The sequence below is a fragment of the Lygodium microphyllum genome, chromosome 16 (assembly GCF_053477565.2).
Source record: "Lygodium microphyllum isolate KBCC chromosome 16, Lygodium_microphyllum_v1.1.10, whole genome shotgun sequence".
Classification (NCBI taxonomy): Eukaryota; Viridiplantae; Streptophyta; class Polypodiopsida; order Schizaeales; family Lygodiaceae; genus Lygodium; species Lygodium microphyllum.
The window spans coordinates 8,191,444-8,212,500 of NC_141150.1; the positions used below are offsets into that span (position 1 = coordinate 8,191,444).

Sequence of the window (21,057 nt, forward strand, 5' to 3'; positions counted from 1 at the left end):
TAGATATATTTTTTGTCTTATGCTATGGAAGAGTTTGTCTTATATAGTACTTCTTTGAGCACACTTGATTTTTGAATTTAGGAACTTTGATGTCATCGAGACATGAGATGATAATTCAGCTTCAATCAGTGCAGCAAAATTTGCTTGTGGTGGTTTCAATTTGTTGAGTGCTAGTGTGGACAAGTGGTTTCAATTACTCTTCACTACCATAATCACCAACCCTTTGCTTAGGAATTTGGATTTGAAGGTGCAACATGGAGTAAGAAAGGGGCTTCCTATACCATTAAGAAGACACTTGGTCTCCCAATTCTTTGCCAACAATAACTTACCAATATTGTGCAAGTAGAGAGGCAACTAGTAGATGTATTTGATGAAAGTGTATGAAAGTTTCTTAGAGCTATCTAGGGTTGTGACTAATGTGAGCAAAAGCAAGCTTATTTACCTAAGATTGAATGAGTTAGCAAAGTTGCTAAGGGATCTAGGCTTCCAAGTAGTAAAATTGGAGCTGTAGTTGCTTGATTCTAAAGAATTTGGGTGTTTTCAAGATTTTTAGCATCAGACCTTAATTACTAAGCATATGATGGAGGAATTTATTTGATTATCTTGTACATTATGTATGTTGTGAGTCAAGTAACATGTAACAGTGACAAAAAATACATGCACAGGAAAGGCCTAATTTTGGCATCATGAATCCAGTGAGATTAATGAAGGTTGAAGATCCATAGCCTAGATTATCATATAAGACACTAGAAGTGAAGTAGGACTCTTGTTTCACCATGGAATATGCCTCCTGGCATCAATGATCCTAATGTGATTGAGTTGCTAGTCAATGTAGAATTCTGTCTCTTCTTGGTTACATGCTTTATATGCAAAGAACGTGGGTGCTTTGCAAAGGAATGGAGCTAAGAAGCACCCAAGGAGAAAAGAGTGAAGATAAGGAAGAACTTCATGCAACATAGTCACAAAAGAAGTAAAAAGAAAAAATCTCATAGATTGAGAAGGGTAAATCCAAACAAAACAAACAACCCTCAAAAGGAGGAACCCAAATCCTAGAGATGTCAAAGTTAAAGCAAGATGGAAACAAAGAAATTACTTTCATAAAACTTTTCATAAAACCCAAATTACTTTCATAAAACTTTTCAAATCATAAGTGAGGTTGGAAAAACTTAAAGCTTGAAATGAATAATAGGGAAAGATTAAAAGATGGAGTGCCATCAATGTTATGCAAAAAATTAAAAGAGATATGTTCAGGATAATAATTAGGAATATTATTTGAGTCCTTGAATATTGATGTGTTAACTACACTTTTATAATAACATACCAAAAATGGATCGTTAGGTTACTTGTTGAGATTTAAAGTTGCCAATGTCAACAACTTGTGCTTAGGCATGCCCTTTATCAAAAGAGCATGCATGTGTTTGGGTTGGGGGCTATATATGCTAGTAAGTTTATAACACTCCTTTACGATTGTTCATATCTATCATAGGCCAAGTAACATGCATGTGTTTGGGTTGGGGACTTAATTACTGAGCATATGATGGAGGAATTCATTTGATTATCTTCTACATTATGTATGCTGTGAGCCAAGTGACATGCAACAGTGACCAAAAATACATGCAGAGGAAAGGCCTAATTTTGGCATCATGAATCCAATGAGATTAATGAAGATTGAAGATCCAATGAGATTATCGTATAAGACACTAGAAGTGAAGTAGGACTCTTGTTTCCCACATTGTAACTAGGGCAATGGCCAACAATTCGAGAGGGATGGTCAATGCCAGCTTGAGTTGATCTAGACCACCTGTAGGTGGATACACCTGAATTTGTGTGTTATCTTAAAGATAACAACTAAAAAATTTTAATGACGCCCTTTATGTAGTGATTAATGCTTGCAAATCTAAAGCCTAACATGCAATTATCTTTTTCTATCAAAATAGCTTGAAGAAATTCTAGTAAATGACTAAAGCATGTGTACAATTCTAGATCACTAGGAGGAGACTTAGCCTCATTGCATAAATTCATGTAATGCATTGTTCACCACATTGTCCTCTGAACATAGTCCCCTAGCATAGTCCTTTGAGCTTGGTTCATGCAGGCTATCTAGTACACTCCTCAACCTATCCTCTTTAGAAGCTTGGTACAAGTAGGTTGTGTGGTAATCCTCTTGAGAAGCTTGGTACAAGTAAGTTGTTTTGGGTTTCAATAAGCATCCATCTTAAGTAGTAGCTATGCCCTAGACTCTCATGTCAAGAAGCATATTAGACTCAACTTGGGAGTGTATTCCTCATGCATCCCTCATGCATCTGTAACATACTTTGCTTGATGGGAAATTAGGAGAACCTTGATATTAAGACTCAAAGAAGATATATTCAAGAAATATAAGACTTGAAAAGGAAGTCAAATGGTACAAAGGATCAAAACAATAAATTCAAAATACCTTATTCTCTATTTTCTTTATTTTAAATGCTAAGGAAAAATCATCATTAGGAGCATTGGGTAGGCCCAAAAAAAGATGATAGAGAATTCCAAAGCGATGGAGAAGAAAAGTTTGAGAAGATGGTTAGAAATTTTAAACTCATACGAAGAGGAATTCAAGGGGAAGTCATAGCTAGGGGTAAAAAGGTGATTCAAGCTAAGCACAAGAAACATTAGGAATTCAGGAAGAATGATGTGTTCCTCAAGTAGCAGTAGATGGAGTGGAGATCCATCTTCCCTAGGGAACATTGGAAGATCTGGCAGAAATGCACTAGAAAAGTGTGGTCTAGTACTCCATAAACAAATTGAACACCCCTCTATGTAAGGTGTATATGCAGAAGCTAAACATGAAGGAGAGGCCCAATAAGTTTATAAAAATCCATGCATGGTGTGTCATGTGCCATCAATCTTGGGAGTCAATTCTCCATGTTCTCTGGCATTGCCTTGCAAGCAGGCTTTGTCTAAAAGAACGTGACAGGGTGGATTACAATTGCAGGACTTAATGTAGAGGTTATGATGAAGATGGCATTGTTTGGGGACAAAGGTGTATTGGATGAAGACATATTAAACCTATGGAATGCCATCTGGGCATTAACATTAGCACCATTTGGGCCAATAAGAATGCTCAAATATGATCTACTATCTAGATAGACTGTAAGAGAAGTGCTTGCAACATGTAGAAAGATGAGGAGGAGAGAGCATGTCTTCAAAGTGGGGGTACAAGCTCCTTAGAAAGACAAATTTTTGAAGCCAGTGGGAAGGCTTTTTGGAGCCCAATAGCATAAATTTCCATGAACCTCAAATTACTTTGTGATCGAACCTTCACATTAAAAGAAGGAAAGAGAGAATAGAGTTCTCTTTTGATTTTCGCAAGAGCGCGGGTACTCATTTAGACTATGCATAATCGAGGGCTAACAATGGGGCAGGGGCTCTGCTACTACATGCGTCCAACATCCAACGCTCGGCATTGCAATCTGTCGCATCGAGCATTAATCGATCCCATGGAAGCCCAGAACTCATGGCAGCTGGCTCAAGTCTGGCTGCAGTGGAAGGCCAAGGTGTAGGCCCTCCGGTTCGCCCTCGTCTCCAAGAGCCCTGATTCCCATGTCAGGCAGCTTGTGAAGGACTGCATGAGCATCTACAAAGCCTCCCACAAACCTCCCCCCAGCACTGATGGATTGCTTGCAACTATTTCAGGTCAGGGTTCACACACTTTTTATTTGTTGCATTGCTTGTGGATTGCATTAACTTGTATTGAATTGTGTTGTTGCGAGACTCTAAGGTCCATAAGCCCATACAACAAGAAGAATTCCTTCATTATTCAATTTTTCCCATAAGTCCATACAACAAGAAGCATTCCTTCACAATTCCATTTGTCCCCATGGCCCGCATTTCAACAAATGAAAACTTAGAACTTTTCTACAACACATCCTATGAAAGAGAACATAATAAAATATAGTGATGGTTGTCCAGGAGAATTGCTTGACACAAATGTACTCTAAGCTAGCATTAAAAAAGCACTAATAATATTCTATTGGAATTGGATACTGCATGACTTACCTTCATTGCATTAGGGAGCCATGTACAGAGTACTTTCAGTACACAGTTGGTAGTGATTCTATCCAAACATGCACAGAATACTAATCTAAACACGCTCAATGGCTTACTTTCATTGCCTCAAGATGGGCTTATGGATTGCTCAAACCATTCAAACACTCTAGCTTGTTTCTCAAAGTTATTCTTAGCACATATTATATCTCTTCTTTCCAAAACTCTCATTAGGAAAATTGTATTGACTAACAGCCTAGCTTACACATATTGTGTCTAGCAAGTAAAACATTCAAGCTAAAATGATAAATTTCAGAGAATCTATTGTATATACGTGTGTAGGTGATAGAGTGAGATTTCAATCCACTTTTGGGTGGCCAAGAAGAGAATGCAAGTATTCTTTGGCTTTAGTGTGTCTGATTCTTTCTACTTGCCCCAATTGAATAGAGTTTTGTGTTGAGGCATGTTTTCTAGTATTGGTTAAAGTTTTTTCCTGCAGGGCATCATTCCTCTGCTCTTGAAGCAGCATTTATGTGGATAGGTGGTTGGAGGCCCACATCAACTATAACACTCGTGTACTCGAAAATGGGTATTGATGTGCAGAAGCTTAATGGTTGCATAAGTCATGATGATGTGACATGCATGTTGTCAAAGACACAGTTAGCTTCAATGGATGCTTTGCAGCATTACATGCACCAGGCAGAGATGGAGCTTTCAAATCAACTAGCAACCATGCAGGTGAACCTTTGCTTCTTGAGTTTTATGTTGCAATTTATCCTGTTTTTGCCAAGCCATTTTGAAGCTATCTGCCATGGTTTGGCATGATGCGCACAAGAACTTTTCAATAAATTCTCACTATACTTCCCACATCGTGAATTACGACAACATCATGAGCTTCTGCAAGGGAGGGACCATATACCTAGCTCGGTGTGGTTGCTCCCTACCCCCGATCAAGTATGTGGTCCCTCCCTCACAGAAGCTCATGCTGTTGAATACTATAAGGAAAAACAAGGGAAAAGATCCCCTTTTCCCTGTGACACGGGAAAGTGTCTAAAGCTACTTGTGATTCATAATATTATGGCTTTTCTAGGTTTGCTGAGCCTGACTACTGCTTTGGGTTCTTTCAGATGCTTATTGCAGATCAAAGCATGAAAGAAGCCATAGGGATTGGGAGCTCTTCTTTCATCATGTCACACAACATAGTGCAAGGACAACAATTAATGGAGTCAAAGCTTGAAACTTTGAGTTCGATGTTAAAGTGATCAAACTCTCTTAGGCTGCATACCCTCCAAGAGCTACAAAACCTGCTGACCCCAGTACAGGCAGCCCATTGCACACTTGCAACCTTTGAGCTAGTTTTTGCTTTGAGAACATTGGACCTAAAGACCAAAGCAAAGATGGAGGATGATAGAGAGAACCACCAAGTATTGTCTGTGTCTCCTCCCTCTTCTACAGATGCTGCTTGCAGACCACCTTATTGCCAGGGAAAATATCATGCTGATGGAAGAGAATCACCAGTGGCTTATTGCAAAGAAGCTGCATTACTTGATGGAATCAAACACACATTAGCTGACTATGAAGAAACCATCTTACCTGATGACCAAGTATATACTTCAGCTGATGCAAAAGAAAATGCATGTACCTGTGAAGGTGAAGACATGAGAGGGATAGAGCATGTAGATTAGTTGAGTTCCACAGCTTACAATAAGCCTGCATAAGTCCAGATTATAAGCTTGTGCATGGATGAGCTATCATGGGCTGCCATGTGTTTCAAAGTGCTCACAACAATTGCAGTTATGTTATTCCCATCAAGCTCTTGCATGAGTTAAGATAGAGTGATTACTAGACAAATCGACATGTTGCAGTTGATTTGGACTACCCCAACCAGAAGATGTTCCATCCACTACCTCCAAATGTTGGACCTAGTGTTTATTTGGGTCCAGTGGAAAGGGCAATGTCTTTTATTACAGATGAGCGGTGGTATGGCATTTTTACAAGTGTGAATCCAGGTTTTCCTCTTTGCTACTTGTTTTTGAGCTATCTGCTGTTAAGGCATTCTGTATTGTCCATTTTATAAACTTCTCTGTGAGTTGAAAGAAGAATTCTGGTTTCCATTTCTTGATATGACAATATTGATACTTGATGATGTTTGCTCATGGGGCAGAGACATTTGTGCGAGCTGATAGTGCTTTCATTCTAGTTGGGGACGGTTTTGATGTCTCCAAAGTCACAACTACTATCAAAGGGGTAGGTGAGATGGGAGATGTTATAACTATTGACTTGCAAGCAAACATCAATAGCATCATGGGGAGGAGGGTAATAAAAGTTGGCAGAAGCTCAAGGCTAACAGAAGGAAGCATCATGGCATATGCCTTTGAGTACAATGACGAGAAGGGAAATTGCTTTTTCACTTATTTCCTGATTGTGGGTGAGAACCAGTAGGAATTTGACATGCAGGGAGACAGTGGTGGCAGCCTGGTACTAATGCAGGGAGACAGTGACAGTGACATTGACAGTGATAGTGAGACAATGAGACAGTGAGACAGTGACAGTGATAGTGGCATTTGACATGCAGGGAGACATGAATATGTACTTAGAATGGGCAGAGATTAATGATGCATTTGCTTACCTTTCCAATTCAACATCTTAACTTTGCAAGAATGTAGTGTAGTTCCTGAAGCGGTTTTACTCTGTGCCTTAGCAGTATTTTGTTAACTAACTTGTGGGGAATAATTGCTAATGCAGATGCTATAACTAACTTGTTAACTAATGAAGATGCACATGATTCTGACCAACCACCACTAGATCGCTATCGCAACCAGCCTCTTGGCCTTCGAGCACAAGTCCAGGCCTGCCAGCAATGGCTACACCTTCCTCGACAACAACGACACCCACAGTCACAACATCGTCAATGGATCATTAGACTGTGACGAGGAGGATAGATTGGATGAGGAATCAAATGCAACAGCTATTAGGAAATGCGCTGAAATTTAGCAAGCCATATCCATAGTAGCCACATCATTTTTGCTGAGACAGAGTACAAGTATTTGGTTTATTTCATGGGCATATTTGCTGCTGTCATTTTCTTGTTCCTGGGATCTATGAAGGGGTTGAGTACTAAGCCCCAGCCTTGCAGATACAATCCAAAGCAGGAATGTGCCCCAACTCTCTTTACAACAATTTTCACTACAGTTGCATTTATATTGGGAGCTTTGACGGAGCTTTGACGTCCATAGTGTCGGGATTTTTGGGCATGATGATCGCAACATATGCGAATGCTCGCACAACTTTGGAAGCCAGAAAAGGGATAGTCAAAGTATTCAAAATCGCCTTCCAATCAGGTTCGGCGATGGGTTTCTTACTTGCTGCTAATGGCCTCATAGTTTTATACATCACTATGAAATTGTTCCAGCTTTATTACAAGGACGATTGGGAGGGCCTTTTTGATGCGATCACTGGCTATGGGCTTGGATGCTCATTCGTGGCTCTATTTGAAAGGGTTGGAGGTGGAATCTATACCAAAACTGCGGATGTTGGAGCAGATCTTGTTGGAAAAGTAGAAAGGAATATCCGAGAGGACGATCCGCGAAATCCAGTGATCATTGCTGACAATGTGGGTGATAATGTGCACTACAACAAAAAGGCTCCATAGACGCGCTTGTAGACGCAATATTTGAATTGTGAAAAAAAAAGTCGACCACGTTTATTAACGATTCTATTTTCGTGTCTACAAAATCACGTCTAAAAGCGCGCTTATAGGCAGAAGGAGACGCACACTTAGATGCGCCTATAGACGCAGATATAAACACGCTATAAAAAAGTGGATATACTCATATTGTGCGTCTATACATGCATGTATCTACGCATCTAAAACCGTGTTTACTCTAAAAGTTTTTGACGAGAATAGACACGTATTTATCCTGGAATTTAGACGCGCTGATAGACGCGCAAAATAGAGGTATGAAAAAAAAACCAGAGAGCATGTGGCTTTGCATCATGCTCTCTGGTTTTTCTCCCCCCCATCAACATCAAATTATTGATGCCAAGAGCCATATTTCACGGTGGATTCCATGCCATGGTGGATTTCGTGAGGTTTTACGGTGGATCCGTAAACTTTGATGACTAGGGCTCATACACAAAGTGGATTCTTTGTGCGAGAAGTTGATGGGGACGCCTGTCCTTTTTGGGGGTTTCATTAATTTAGTGTGTACATGGGTGATTCCATAGCGGGTGATTCCGCAAAATGCATATTAAATTAATAAACGTTTATGAGTTTAGAGTGCGCACTCGTAATAAATTAAGGTTAGGATTTATTTCTAACCAGTTGATTTATTTATGTAGCTGAAGACTGCTAGGTATTCACTTTTGTCGGTTTAATTGTATTATTTTACTAACAATTGTGAATGCTTCAGTTGATGTGTAGAGATAGCAGCAGTGGCGGAGGAAAGCATTGGAGTCTAGCGAGTATTCGATCTATGGATTATATTTTGATAGGCGCCACGCCTATATTTTGTCATGTCTATTGAGGCATCGATTATTTATTATTATTTTGTATGCGCCCATGCGCACGGTTATGTTATTTCTATTTGGACATTGTATTGGGCGTGCCAGATTCTATGGGCACCGTCCATTAGCTTTATTCCTATTTTTGTAAAAGCAAACTCAAAATCTAAAAGCTTGTCATATTTTTGTAAATTGGGCTATTATTGAGCATGAAGAAGAAATATACATAAAATACATGCTTTGTGAAGCGCTCACACAAGGCATGGGGGGAGATTGCACCCAATTGGTCTCTTGCTCTTGTCGTTCATGCTTTTTACCTTGTAACTTGTGCAAAAAGTAGAGTTATTGTTCTTGGGGACCTTCCGGGATTCACTACGTGAGCATACAGCGATCGATTTGCGCACCAGTGGTATCAGAGCGGAGCTGAGATCAAGAGCTTCCAATCGCTACCCATCTCGTGCGAAGGCGGAGCTCCTGGAACGATCGGGCTCTCGGTCAATCTCGTCGTGAACTGTCGATACAGGCAGACTTCTGGCGATCAAGAACCCCTATTTCTGTCATTAGATCGAGAAGGATCGGGCTATACAGGCAGAGGACCACTCCTACATCTCCTTCAACAAGTCGTGGACAAACAGAGTTAAGCTCATAACCTCCATATCTAATTCTTTTCAAAAGCTTAGTGTTGAAGCTTAAAAGCTTTAAGAAGCTTAAAAAGCTTCAAAATTCGTCATCGAGCTGTGAGAGGATGCCCGAAAATCTCGCGACAGCAAAAAACGGCCCCCCCCACGAAATCTGCCGATTTACTGAATATTAAGCTTTAAGCTTAATTCATTAAGCTTAGCTACCTAAGCAAGTCAATCCTGCAAGTCATCAAACTTCAGGCCACACACTATAGAAGTCAAGTTCTGCAAGTAATCTCTGATCAAGTTCTACAAGTCTCGTAAGTCGACTAAGTTCTGCAAGTCTGCAACTCTGCAAGTCACATAGGTCTGCAACTCTGCAAGTCAGACTAGTCAACTGGAGTCATAACTGACTTGTGCTCAAAACTCCTAGAAGGCCTGTTCCTGCGCAGAAACTCCGAACTGCAAAGTTGTTCATTGGAAGGTACTCTACCCATACGCAGGTTTGCTGAAGCATTTTCAGCATACGAAGAAGGATAAATCGCAGATTTTCTGAAGTTTGAGAAAGTTATACCCAAAAATACATAAGCCTTGTATTTCCGAACTTGAGCTACGCTCATCCCGCTAACCTGATTTTGAGTGAGAAAGGTCTTTTGAGTTTTACAGGATGACGAAACCACATATGGATGATCTTATGTGGCTGAAGGTGACCTACCTGAGCCTACGATGGAGCAAAAGCTGGACTTAATCATGATGCAACTGGAAGAAGAACGAAGGGCTAGGCAATCATTGCAAGTGCAACTGGAAAAATTACAAAGAGCGTCTACCGACAAAGAAGAACCTCAAGCTGAAGATCTCATTCGACATACCATTGACGCCACTCTTGAAGCTCAAACCATCCGCAAGGAATCCAAGATAAGTAAAGGAAGTTTCAAATTCCGTACTTTCAATGGCATACGAGAAGGAAAGACTGTTCTAGCATTCATTAGTCAGTTTGATGACTATTTCCATGAGGAAACCTATGCAGAAAAAGATAAAATCAAGTGTGTTACTAATCATTTAGTAGACAGAGCATCACTTTGGTGGACTGTAGTACGCAAGAGCATAGATTGACCTGCTACTTGGGAAGATTTCAAGAAGAAGTTCATGCAGAATTTCCTTCCACCGCAATTTCATGAGAAAGCTATCAAGCAATGGGATCTTCTCCAACAACGCGATCATGAGCCTATACCTCAGTATACATAGCGTTTTTGGAATGCACTCCTCCAGCTACGCATGCTTGAAGACGTACCAGAGGTGACACATAAGCGCAAGTATATGTCTGGACTCCTTGGGCATTACTACGTTGAAGTTAACATGTTCAAGCTTGCTACTCTTGAAGTTGCCATTTCACTAGCTCACGACACTGAAGATAAGCTACGAGGAAGAGACAAATGACCACAACAATTCCAAGCCAATGGTAACTATGGATCTAAACAATTCAATTCCAATTTTAGAAGATTTAATCCAGGTCATTTCTCTTCATCATCTTTCCGCAAAAATTGAGCAAAACCACCTGCATTACCATCCAATGTCAATCAAAACCCTAAGCCTATTCCACAGCCAAATCCAAATGTACCTAGACTTCCCGCCATTGCAAACAATGTAACCAAAGCCAAGCCAATAGTATGCTATAAATGCCACCAACCTAGACATCTAGCAGCAAATTGTCATTCAAAGAAGCCACTAGCTCATATCAACTACCTTGGAGCAATGGACGAAGATGAACATGAAGATATGCCTGACTTCACTGAAGATGAGGACGACACTACTACTACTTCCGATACTTTACCAGGTATGCCTACTCCACATTCTTTATTGACTATGAAATGTTTGTTGCATGGAAAGGAAAAGACTATTTTGCATGATGACGGTAGTACTCATGATTTTATTTCAGCAAAATTAGTAAAGGAATTGAAGTTACAAACTGTACCTACGCATTATCGCATCAAAGCTGCATTTTTAGGCACTAGGTATAATGGTACACATGAAGTGCAAGACTTAGAGATTCAAATTGGTCAATACACTGAAAGAAAAAATTTTCTAGTTGTTCCATTACAATCGAGTGACATTATTTTAGGTATGCCTTGGCGTCACCAGCATAACCCAGATATAGATTATTCCACACACGCAATGAATATTAATTTTCAAGGAAAACCAATTATATTACATGGTATGCATGCATCTAATGTTTTTCCACTCCTTTCGCATACTCAAGCTAAACGTGCATTACGTAAGAGTAGTAAATCTTATCTCATTTGGTGAATGAACTGCAAGTAAAAGAAAATCATATGCACCCTAGGCATAAAGAATTTCTTGCATATTTTAAGGACTGTTTTGCAGAAGACCTACCACCAGGTTTACCTCCTTCACGTCCAGAAGACCATAAGATAGATTTTATCCCTGGCACACAACCACCTTGCAAAGCACCATATAGGCATAACTAGATAGAGCAAAAAGAAATCCAGAGTCAAGTTGAGGAATTACTAAATAGAGGTTTAATTCAACCTAGCAGTTCTCCATTCGGTGCACCTATTCTGTTAGTCAAGAAAAAGAATAATACCTATCGTATGTGCATTGACTATCGAGCTTTAAATAAGATCACTGTAAAGAATAGGTATCCTATTCCTAGAGTCGATGACCTTATGGACAAGCTGCAAGGCTCTGCAATATTTAGTAAAATTGACCTTAAGTCTGGTTATCATCAGGTGAGACTAGATAAGTCAAACATATTCAAGACTGCATTTAGAACACAGTTTGGTCATTACAAATTTTTAGTCATGCCATTTGGATTGACTAATGCACCTGCTACCTTTAGTAGAATGATGAACCGTATCTTTTTGAAATATCAGTATTGTGTAATTGTCTTCTTTGATGATATTTTGGTGTTTAGTCAAAATGAGAAAGAACATTATGAGCATTTGTCATTGGTTTTGCAGTTATTGAAAGAAAATCAACTGTATGCAAATCTTGAAAAGAGTGAATTCTTTAAAACAGAAATTGAGTATTTAGGTCATATTGTATCATCTGATGGAATTAAAGTTGATCCCAAGAAAATTGATGCAATATTGAATTGGCCTGTACCTAAAAACGTGCATGAGTTACGCTCATTCCTTGGTCTTGCTAGTTTCTATAGGAAGTTTGTACGTAATTTTTCATTACTTGCTTTATCATTAACCAAACTTCTCAAGAAAGGAATTGTTTATCAATGGACCAAAAATCAACATAAATCTTTTGACTTACTGAAACATGCATTAACCCATGCCCCTATTCTACAGTTACCTGACTTTAATAGACCATTCTTTCTAGTAGTGATCGATGCTAGTGGATCAAGAATAGGAGCTGTACTTATGCAAGACAATCATCCTATAGCATATTTTAGTTGTAAGTTGAAACCCTCTGAGCTGAAATATTCCACATATGACAAAGAACTATTAGCAGTTGTACAAGCATTAAGACAGTGGAAACACTACTTAATGGGTTTAGAATTTATGATTAAGACCGATCAGCAAAGTATTAGACATTTACTTAGCCAACCCCAAATCTCTGACTGACATATCAAATGGGCCTCCTTTATTCAAAGTTTTCATCCTATCATTCAATACCAACCTGGAAAAGAAAATGTAGTGGCTGATGCATTGAGTAGAAGACCTGCCATTCATAATATTTCTGTCATATCTTTTGATTCTTTGATTGCTATGAAAGATACATATCACTAGGATATTACTTTCCATACTGATTGGAATAAATTAGTTTAAAATAACTTCATTCCTATTGATTCATTGTCATATAATGATGGATTTATGTTTTATGAAAAGAGATTGTGTGTTACAATTCCATTCCGATCTTTTGTTTTGAATGAAATTCATTGTTCCCATATCAAGGTCATAGAGGTATCATATCTACCTTACGTACATTATTTGAAGATTTTTATTGGCCGCATATCGATGCTGATGTATTTAACTTTGTTTCTGAATGTTTGATTTGTCAAAGAGTTAAGAGACATCATGGTAAACAGTATGGATTACTTATGCCTTTTTCTATTCCATCTAAACCTTGGGAACAAATTTCTATGGATTTCATTACTGGTTTACCTAATACTAAATCTAACCATGATATGATTTGGATAGTTGTAGATAGATTTAGTAAACAAGCATATTTCATTCCATGTAAGAAAACTTTAACAGTATCACAAGCAGCACAATTGTTTTTGAAAACTGTTTTTACTAACCATGGATTGCCAAAAGTTATTATTTCAGATCGTGATTCTAGATTTTGTAACAATTTTTGGATTACTCTATTTGCTAATCTAGGCACAAAGATTGATTTCTCATCTGCATTTCATCCAGAAACTAATGGACAAACAGAAGCCACTAACAGCACAATTTTAGATCTTTTACGTGCATATACTATTTCTAAACCACAGACATGGGACACACATTTGCATTTATTACAGTTTGCATATAACAATACACCGCACACATCTACAAAGAAAGCACCGTTTGAAGTGATTTATGGATATAGATTATCTACACCTGTTGTATCTTTATCAAATAGAATTCAAAGTGCTGATGATATTGCTAGTATGCATAATACTATTTTTGATGAGGTTAAAGATATGATTGCTAAAGCCCAGCAATCATATACCAAACAAGCCAACAAGAAAAGACAAGCCATGAATTTCAAAGTTGATTATGTTTGGCTGAGAGTAGAAAAACGTAGAATGCAAAGTGTAGATAAACATCCAGTTATCAAATTAGCCCCTAGATTCTATGGACCATTTAGGATCATTCATAAAATTAATGACAATGCATTCAAGTTAGAATTACCACCTCATTGGAAAATTCACAACACATTTCACATTAGTTTATTGAGACCATTTAGAGGCCAATTACTTGTACACCCTGTTTATGAAAACCCACCTTTATTAGAGGAAGAGACTGAAATAATTGAACCAGAAGCTATCATAGACATTGACTTTATGACCACTAGAACTGGCGGAAGGTATTCTAGATATCTAGTTAAATTTAAGAACCATCCTGTAGAGGAAGCACAATGGATGCACACTAGAGACTTAAATGCTTTCCCCACTCTGTTAGCTCCACATTGAGCTAATAGGAATTGAGGTCAATTGCTATCCCACCCCGGGGGTATGATGCCAGGAGGCATATTTCACGGTGGATTCCGTGCCACGGTGGATTCCGTGAGGTTTTACGGTGGATTCCGTAAACTTTGATGACCGGGGCTCATACACAAAGTGGATTCTTTGTGCGAGAAGTTGATGGGGATGCCTGTCCTTTTTGGGCGTTTCATTAATTTAGTGTGTACATGGGTGATTCCATAGCGGGTGATTCTGCAAAATGCATATTAAATTAATAAACGTTTATGAGTTTAGAGTGCGCACTCGTAATAAATTAAGGTTAGGATTTATTTCTAACCAGTTGATTTATTTATGTAGCTCAAGACTGCTAGGTATTCACTTTTGTCGGTTTAATTGTATTATTTTACTAACGATTGTGAATGCTTCAGTTGATGTGTAGAGATAGCAGTAGTGGCGGAGGAAAGCATTGGAGTCTAGCGAGTATTCGATCTATGGATTATATATTGATAGGCACCATGCCTATATTTTGTCATGTCTATTGAGGCATCGATTATTTATTATTATTTTGTATGCGCCCATGCGCACGGTTATGTTATTTCTATTTGGACATTGTATTGGGCGTGCCAGATTCTATGGGCACCGTCCATTAGCTTTATTTCTATTTTTGTAAAAGCAAACTCAAAAGCTAAAAGCTTGTCATATTTTTGTAAATTGGGCTATTATTGAGCATGAAGAAGAAATATACATAAAATACATGCTTTGTGAAGCGCTCACACAAGGCATGGGGGGAGATTGCATCCAATTGGTCTCTTGCTCTTGTCGTTCATGCTTTTTACCTTGTAACTTGTGCAAAAAGTAGAGTTCATTGTTCTTGGGGACCTTCCGGGATTCACTACGTGAGCATACAACGACCGATCTACGCACCAATTGTATACTTAGGGAAAACAGAGAAAGATTATTTCGAAGATTGGATACTGAAAACAAAACAATGTATGTAGCACACGAAATTTCATATATATAGATGAAACTGTTTTTACATTATGAGTTCTAGTGCTTGTGACCTCAAGCATGGTCATGGTCGCAAGCACAGCTGAAAGTAATACATATCAAAAATGAAAATTACAAGCAAGGGGAAACATACATGCATGGGGCGCCTCTATATCTCCTCAGAAGAGGCATCATCATCGCTATCACCACCGCTTCTTGTGCCGCTGCCATTGCCGCCACCGCTACTACTAGTCCCCCCTTCGCTATCCTCAACTGCATCACGGTTTGCCTACACAAAGGATTAAAGTATATAAATACCATTACAAATAATAAATCATATCGATCTATACTTTTCATGTAAAAAATAAAATATACCTCTTTTGGTGGTGGAATCCTCATGGCACGATTATATTGCTCCTCTATGATGAGTCCCTCCTCGTAGAAATGCTGCCAAGTGGACGCCCGGTTATGACCTGGATGGTAGCCTACCTCTCTAGGAGCAGGCATCCTACTAACGATATGGAACTACAAAACAATTTGAACATACAACGTATTAAAACACACTACATAATGAAGTGAAAAAAATTACAAAATTTAATTTAAAAAAGAAATCAAATAATACTTACAAACTCAGCCTCCCATGACTCCTTGCCACCCGATCCATATTGCGATGATCCCATGGTTGCCATCTGGATACGTCGCACCTCTGCATGCTGGCGACTTGTCATTTTCTCCATTGCTCTCTTCTTGGCCTCTTTCCACTCCTTGCGGTGGCAATTGGGTGGTTGGCCATATCTAGGGCGCCCCTACTCTTGTCTCCGCAATGACTCCTTGGCGCGCGTCATAAGGTGAGACCTCTTGTTATGAAGCGCGTCTCTCACCTTTGACCGTCCCCAATCATCTGAGAATCGTGAATTCTTGGGATTAGGGTACCTTTTATGTACTGCCCGTAGCACCTCTTGCCACAAACCATTTTTTTGGTGCTTGAAGGGAATCATGCAATCTTTGTATGTGGCATGCACGACACTCCTCAAGTGGGCTATCACTTCCCTCCCCTCGAAGTCATGCAAGATACCACCAACATCAGTGATAGAGTAGTACATTTGTGGAGGCTCACCTCTCTCATTTTCCGGTGAGGGTGATCGAGAGCCACCACCTAGGCAACCCCCACAAAGCCCTCGACCTCCTCGTCCTCCGGCACCACTCTCCCTCCTCCCTCGACGTGCACTACCCTCTACCTCACTCGATACACGTGCCTCTGCAGATGTACGTGCTTCGACCGATACATGTACCTCAACTAATCCCTGTGTAGGCAAATATGTGATAGGTGTCCCAGACATCACACTGAAAACCTCATCTGCAAATGGGAGGGCGCCCAAGATAATTGGTCATCTCCCCCATAAATTGCTCCTTGTTGAATGGGGTGCTGGAGGATCCACGATTCCACATCTACACAAGAAAAATCATATTACCCTGTGTAGATAAAACATATTATATACAGTGTCTATATTACATACAGCGTCTATACCTACGTCTCTGTGCGCGTCTATACCCGCGTCTATGTGGGCGTCTGTCAGCGCGTGTATCCTCGCGTGTACACTGCAGAGCACACATGCCCGCACACCCACTCAAAGATGCACCCCAGAGAAATGTTTTCCGCGTCTATATCTGCGTCTACACTGAGATGTAGACGCGCTTGGTCGGCTGATTTTAGCGGACGACCGCCATTATTTTTTACAAAATGCAATACATAATGGAATCACAAATCCTAAATACACAAATAGAGCAGAGAGAGAAAGATAGAAAGAAAGAGAGAGAGAGAGAGAGAGGGAGAGACTCACCTTGGGTGTTTGGTGTGGCGGGTGGTGGCGCTTCTTCCTTCTCCTTCTTCCTCTCCTTGGTAAGTTACCCTTCCTTGATGCTTGCTTGCTTGCTTGCTGCTTCTTCTTGTTCTCCTCTCTCTTGTTCTCTCTTTCTTCCTCTCCTTGGATTTCCTTTTTCCCTTCTTGTGTGTTTGAAATGAAAGAAGAGGTGAGTCATGAGGAGGTGAGGCATGAAAAGACTAGGTGAGGCATGAAGAGACTGCATGTCGGCTAAACTCAAGCTTCAGAACCGCAAAAAACGTAGGAAAGGAAAGGCATTTGAAAAGAAATGATTTAGTATGATTTGAATTTTGACGTGAGCATCTATTTTTGCGTGTATAAGCGCGTCTATTTGTGCGGATATATAGACGCAAAGTGCGCGTCTATTTACACGCATGTTTACACGTGTATATAGACACTGTGATAGATGCGCTCGACTTTGCGCGTATATGCCTCGTTTCTGTTGTAGTGGTGGGAGATATTGCTGGAATGGGTTCAGAATTGTTTGGCTCCTTTGCTGAAGCTTCTTGCACAACTCTTGTTGTGGCTTCCATGTCATCATTTGGCAGAAATCATGACTGCACTGCTATGTGCTTCCCTCTACTCATTAGCTCTATGGGCATTGTGGTGTGGCTCATCACAACCTTGTTCACAAATGATGTGTTCGAGATCTCAAATCTAAGGGATATTGAATCTACACCGAACTAATATCCACCATCTTAATGACATTCGGTGCAGCTTTTGTTTGTTGGTTGGCACTACCATCCACGTTTTACATATATGATCCTAACGGTGGTGCAAAGATGGTTCAAAACTGGCAACTATTTTTTTATGTTGAAGTAGGGCTTTGAGCAGGGTTGGTAATTGGCTATGTTACAAAGTATTTCACCAGCAATACATACAGACCAGTCCAGGTTGTTGCTGATTCTTGCAGGACAGGATCTGCTACCAATGTCATCTTTGGTTTGGCACTTGGCTACAAGTCTGTAATTGTTCCAATATTTGCTATTGCTATTGCCATCTATGCCAGCCATACCCTAGCAGTCATGTACGGGATCACAGTTGTAGCTCTTGGAATACTTTGTACCATTGCCACCTGTCTACCCATAGATGCATATGGTCCCATAAGTGATAATGCTGGTATCGCAACCGGTCTCTGGATGACCCTGGCAGCCATGTACGGGATCACAGTTGTAACTCTTGGAATGCTTTGTACCATTGCCACCTGTCTACCCATAGATGCATATGGTCCCATAAGTGATAATGTTGGTATCGCAACCGGTCTCTGGATGACCATGATACTTCTTACACATCTCTCCACAAGAAGCGCAGCCGTAGTATAGACTATGAGGCCACGAAGGCTTTCAAGATGGACAGATTCCTCAACCATAGGACTTCTTCAAAGTCCAGCTTGCGGCATCAACAGCCCCCAGTTGACAGCACTTTGGGAAAGCGCTTTCTCAGATTGGTCTCTGTGATCCGCACTTTGGGGGAGCGCTTTCTCAGATTAGAAGGGATGAAACTGCAGATGCAGAGAGAGTCTGAGTGATTTTGTGATGATCTGGAGGCCAAGTGTACAAAGATGTTCCTAGAGTCCCAGGAGCAGATTGCTGAGATGTTTGCTTGGACTCTGAGCAGCAGTAAGAAAACTAATGAGCTCTTGCTGATGATTGTCAGTATTTTGTTCATCATTTGATTATTCTAAATGTTTCTTTCTTCCAGCTGATTTTTGGCCCTTCATGCTACATTTCATATCATTTCATCTATATTACAGCTAATGCGTTGAAATTATTCCACGATTTTTTTATGAGAAATGTTTCGAGCTGATGGGATGATATTTCATTTCATTCTTATTCTAGCTGTTGAAATGTTCCAGCTGATGTTTCATTATTATTCCAGCTATTGAGTTGTCCTAGCTGATGTTTCATTGTTTCCAGTTGTTGTTTGTCTATTTTCAGTTGATTCGTCTGTTCAAGCTTATGTTTATTCTACTTGATGTTTTATCTATTCTAGCTAAGGAGCTGATGTTGCAGCTAATGTGTGCTCACTTGATGCACTTCTGGGGTTCCACTTCTGGTGTCCCGTGTCTCTCTTCTCTTCTTTCTTCCTCCATTCCTCGTCTCCCTCGCGCACTGTTCAACAGGAAGTCTGTAAGATGCTTCAAACCAAAAGGAGAAGTTGGTGAGCCCATAAAAGTATGAACAATGAATTCCTTGTTTTCACCTACTCAATTTACTATCAGATGGTGTAAAGAACAGGGCAAAAAAGGTATGCGTGTTTTGATGTTTTGATGTTTTACAAATGCGTGTTTTGATGTTTTACAAATGTCTCTTATGTTTCTAAACTTTGGTTTATTATGTGTACATAAAGGTAACAAACTCACAAATGATGGTACAAGAGATAATGGAACAATGAAAGCTAAGGAGGTCATTGGCCCTAATGTCTCTTCAAATCATGATACAGGTATATGTCTTTATTTCTACTAAACTTTGAAAATTAAAATTTGTACATATTTTACATCTTGCTTTATTAGGTGATTCATTTTGAGATTAACTAGCTTTAATTAGTCTCTTTGTCTAATTTAAAATGTTCATAGTTATTCATATTTTTAAACATTGAGTAATTGTGTGTATATATATAAATATAGATTAAAGAACAAAAAAAGGTGGGAAAAGAGGTAATGTAAGAAAGGGAGATCAGAAGGTTACTTGCAATAATGTTTCTTCAAGTCAAGATACAAGTACCAACTTTAAGGATCAAAAACTTGTACAAATTTGGTGACCCAAATTGATACAAAATATCTAATTACTTTCTTTTGTGTTATTGAAATTTTTCATAACCTTATATTATCATGAGCTTTGGTTAACTCTATGTATATATAGGTAAACAAGTTACTAAAGATGACACAAGAGACAATGCAAGAAAGGAAGACATTGAAATTGCTTGCCTTAACACTTCTTCAAGCCAAGAATCGGGTATTACCAGCCTTCTTATGTTGATAATGAGTCATTTTTTGAAATGGTTATACTAACTAATGATATTTGATCACTTGAGTATCAATAGGAGTGATACGCATACCATCATATGATGATATCTATCGGCCACCCATGTTGAAATTTAGAGAAGAGGGTAGACAAACATTTATTACTTTGCAACATATTGGAGATTTAAGGGATAAAAAAATCAAGGCATACATGTTGCTTAATTAGTTTTTAGTTCTATGCTCCTTTAAAATTATTTTAATTTTTCTTTTGGTTGCTAGAAGTAGATGTTGATGTCTTAATTTGTTTAATCTATTTTGATCATTAGATGTATGTTATTGATCCTTACTTAGAAATGATGACATTCTCTATATAATTTTCTAGTTAAAAATTTATTGTGCAATTTCTTGTTTGATATTAGCATGTCTAAGAGGAAGGGAAAAGTAGATAAAGTGATAAGGAAAAAAGAGAAATTTCCACGGAATTCCCTAGTTGAAAGTACATATAAGTAGGGAATGTAAAAAATAGGAAAAATGAGAGATTTCCTAGTGAGAGTACCTAGGGAATCACCTCTAGAAAATTTTTCCTATATATGAAATATTTCCTATATAGGAATTATTCCCTACATAGAAAATTTTGTATTTTCCTATGTAGGAAATATTTCCTAGGAAGGGAAGGTCTTATGTGATTCCCTACTTATTCTCACCAGGAAATGTCCCATTTTCCCTAGTTTTTACTTTTCCCACTTATATGTATTTTCAACTAGGGAATTCCATGGGGAATTCTCTTTTTTTCCTATATGGGGATCGATTAAAAGTTCCTTGTGTTAGTATAAATCTTTCCTCAACAACAATATTGAATACCTTATGCATAACCTTGGTTTCTACAAGACACCTGGATTTTTCGTTTTAAAGAAGAGTAATCAAATTTTATAATTTGCA

At 39.1% G+C, this 21,057-nt stretch overlaps 1 long non-coding RNA gene and 1 pseudogene across 1 annotated transcript; both read left to right on the forward strand.

Moving 5' to 3' along the window:
• The first annotated feature begins 3,392 nt into the window (after positions 1 to 3,392).
• Positions 3,393 to 5,708, forward strand: LOC148022503 (transcription factor TGA2-like; annotated as a pseudogene).
• A 284-nt stretch (positions 5,709 to 5,992) lies between these two features.
• Positions 5,993 to 20,104, forward strand: LOC148022504 (uncharacterized). Its single transcript, XR_015693473.1, has 3 exons — positions 5,993 to 6,032; positions 19,279 to 19,598; positions 20,018 to 20,104. It is a non-coding gene; the product is annotated as an uncharacterized LOC148022504 (long non-coding RNA).
• Positions 20,105 to 21,057: the final 953 nt, after the last annotated feature.